Below are 4,012 nucleotides of genomic sequence, written 5' to 3'. Positions count from 1 at the left end.
ATTCCTGGGTGGCTAAGCTGGCTGATTGATCCTAGGGTGGAATCCTTTCTTGAACTAAGCTAAAATATATTGAAGTAGAGAAGTAAGTAAAGAGGAAAATGGAATATAGATGAAGAAAATAATGTTTTTTAATTCCAAAAAGGCCATTAAGCCATGAAACTGATTCCTATAGGAAACAAGATTCAGAGCTATTTGATAATATGTTTATCTATTTGTTCCGTGAATATATATCAAGCTCCTAATAAACTATATACTTTGCTTGTACTGGGAAAATAGCAGTGAAATAAACATGACATGAGCCCTGCTTTCATAAAACTTAAAATTTAGTGTAGAATGAAAACAAAGGAAGCACATCAGGAAAGGAAACTAAAAGAGGAACATCACAGATGGGCGGCTGTTGTCCAATGCCTGACTGTCACACCTTCTACTGATATTTGCGTCAGCAGGAAGGGCTGAAAGAAAAGAACTGTGAGGAGGAGATATGCATTGGTATCAAAAGATAAATGACCTTCCAATCACTGGATTCCCTTCCAACAATCTTTGGTTGTGCCACACACTCCTTATGGCATTTTTCATCTCCGTGTTTCTCAGAGTGTAGATAAGAGGGTTGAGCATGGGAACAATGATTGTATAGAATAGCGTAAACACTTTATCTTCAGGTAAGGTTATGGCAGGTCTAATGTAAATAAAGATGACAGGTGCAAAAAACAGGATCACGACTGTGATGTGGGAACTGCAAGTGGAAAGTGCTTTGCGGTGGCTTTCTGCAGAATATGCTCTCACATTATATAATATCAGCAAGTAGGAGGCCATCAAAACTATGAAGACCGCCAGTCCCATCAGGCCAGAATTGGCAATAACCAAGAAGCCAATCTTGTGTCTATCAGTGCAGGCCAGTTTCAATAAAGTATATACATCACAGAAATAGTGATCTATTTCATTAGGGCCACAGAAAGGTAAAAAAATCGTTAAGGAGAAACAGGCCAAGGGAATGCAGAAACCCTCCTGCACATGATGCTATGAGAATTAAGTTACACATTTGCTTATTCATGATGATGGCATAGTGGAGTGGTTTGCAGATGGCAACATAGCGGTCATAAGCCATTCTTGTGAGGATGAAGACCTCAATACTTGCAAATAAGTGAGTGGTAAAAAGCTGTGCCATGTAGTTATTATAAGAAATGACTTTCCAATCCATCATTAAGTCAGTCATTAACTTGGGTGTCACAGTGGAGATGTAGAAAAGCTCTGAAATTGCAAGGTACCTAAGGAAGAAGTACATGGACTGGTTGATGAGCTGACTACATGTGATAGAAATCATGATAATCAGATTCCCCAACCAAATAGCTAGGTAAGAGAATAAGAAAAATAAAAAGCAGAGGATCCGGATTTTCTTGTTTTGAGAAAGTCCCAAGAGAATAAATTCAGTAACATTATTCCTATTTTCCATGTCCTAATGCAATTAGAGATGGCTCAAGAAATTATCTGAAATGATTAAAAAAAGGTAAATGAAACAAATTGTGGATGAGAAAATGGAAGTCTAATTTAAGTGGCACTACTGCAATTTTGTAAGAACTGAGCCATCTTGAGATCCATTTACCAAAATTCTTTGAATATCGAGTGCCAATTCTCTTTAAGAACTGAGGATACAGTGATGAATGTCCCAGGTTTGTGTAATTTAAATTACTTTGTGAGAAAGTGGAAGAATTGTACTGTTCAAGTATAAATTAACAAAGCAATTTCAAATAGTTTTAAGTAGGGTGAACATATAATGTGCCATCTATCCTGGAGAATGTTGAATGTAACAAGGCACTATTAGTAATGACACTGATAATGAGCACAAACCAGTGATGCAGTGATGATGAACCTCCTGACCTCTGTGCAGCTCACAGAAAACTGCTTTGTGTACTATGCAAGATTATTTAGCACAGCTAATTAGAAAAATGTATTTGAAGCAATTTTATAAACAATGAAGAATTATTTGAACGTAAGTTACTGTGATCATCCAACTATACAGGTATTTGTAATACAACTTCTTACTATACCATTAGTTTACAGCAAAAACTCACTATGTTAATTACTAAAAAAGAAACAAATTTTAGGGTCATGAAAGAAATAATAGAAAAATCAAGCTCAGTGTTAAAAATACATGGTGATAAATAATAATGATGATAAAAATAACAACAGAAAATAACAATTATCACATTTCATAATGTTCAAGAATAAATCAACAAAGTAATTTCAAATAGTTTTAAGCAGTGTGAATGCATAATGCATCACATAAACTGGAAAATGTTGAGTGAGACAGGGCACTATCAACAATGGCACTGTGATAACGGGCATGAACCAAGATAATTTAACATTTATTAAATTGTTAAATTGAAGGCTTTTCTATATTTTTACATAGATTGTCTTATTATATGTTCAGTAAATGCACTATGCATAATTTTCCAATTTTCAGATGTGAAAACTAAAGCACTGAGGAGTTAAACAATGAGTCCAAGCTCACACATCTAGGAGCAGCACACACTAATTTCAAAGTCACACAGACCTGTCCTCTTAAATACTGTGCTGTAGCTCTCCTCTTAAATACTTTAGGGAAATCTTTAAAGAATTTCATTTACTAGACTATTTATGGGCCTGTTGGGAAAGTGCATACCAAGTAAATTTTTGTGGCATTTATACCCAGAAGAAAGCCGGAAGACATAGTTTTAGATACAGTAGTAGATTTTAGTTGTTAAATGCTAAGACAGTAACCTAAACACAAAGAACAGAAAACTGTTTTTAACTTAATGGGAAGAAAAATAAACAGAAAGAACAGCAAACTGTTTTTAACTTAACGGGAAGAAAAAACATAAATTCGAAAAAGCAGTTCAGCACAGACACATAATATGTGAAGTCATCATACCCAGGATTAAAGTAATACAGAAGGTCACCAGCTTCCCAGCCTACTTCTCAGGAATACTCATCAGAATATCCCATACACTCACGTGCAATAAAACACAGTGAACCCTTGTGTTCAGAGGCATAACCTACATAAGGGAGAACACATCCATGCCTACTTCCTGTAGCTGATTTGATTGGTATTTCTTTTTTAAATATGGGGGCCGCCCGGTGGCGCACTGCTACAGTGCGCCGCTTGGGAAGCGTGGCAGCGCTCCTGCCAAGGGTTCGGATCCCACATACAGACCGGCCACTCACTGGCTGAGCGAGGTGCAGGAGCAACACTGAGGGTTGCGATCCCGTAGCCGCTCCCCGTCCGGTACGGCGCGACACTGAGGGTTGCGATCAGTTGCCGGTCACGAAAAAAGACAAAAAGGTAAAAAAAAACCAAAAAACAAAATAAATATGTTTGGACAACGAGCAATCGACAAAATTTGTTGAAATCCAAAATCATGCAAAAGNAACAAAACAAAACAAAAAACCCAACAAACTTTGTAAGTTTTTAAAAAAATAGTAAAGAAGGTATTGCTAGGGGAGTCCCTATTCCTTACTATGCATGTGTCCATGCAGAGGAATTTTTAAGGGACTCACCAGACTGGCCTTTTTCTAACTTTTTCTACTCATAATGCTCTGGGGATGGGGGTGGGGTTTGAATTCCTAATGACTTTTGGAGAAAAACCTGAACATGTTCAGGACGTCTCTCTTCTGGACTCTCTTGGCATCTCATTAGGTGTAAAAGGGAAGTAACCATAGAACTTAACTGATTGGTTTCTTCACAAAATCATAAAAATGATCAGAAAAGTTCACAAAAATGGTAGAGGAGAGCTACATGGTGCTTGCTTGATACATAGTCAATGTTAAATAAACATTAACTAAGAAAAAAACTGAACTAAACAAAAATATAATTTTGAATACATAATGCAACAAAGGCATCAAAAACATACATTGGGGAAAACACTGCCTCCAGTAAGTGGTGCTGGGAAAACTGGACATCCATATGCAGAAGAATAAAACTAGATCTGCACCTTTCACCATATACCAAAAATCAACTCAAAATGGATTAAATACT

General features: G+C 36.7%; 1 pseudogene; it reads right to left on the bottom strand.

Moving 5' to 3' along the window:
* Positions 1–492: 492 nt before the first annotated feature.
* On the bottom strand, positions 493–1,450 carry LOC103581736 (annotated as a pseudogene).
* Between the last annotated feature and the right edge of the window lie 2,562 nt (positions 1,451–4,012).

This window comes from Galeopterus variegatus, unplaced genomic scaffold, assembly GCF_000696425.1.
Source record: "Galeopterus variegatus unplaced genomic scaffold, G_variegatus-3.0.2 Scaffold13813, whole genome shotgun sequence".
NCBI lineage: Eukaryota > Metazoa > Chordata > Mammalia > Dermoptera > Cynocephalidae > Galeopterus > Galeopterus variegatus.
This window is presented reverse-complemented; position numbering and strand designations above follow the sequence as displayed.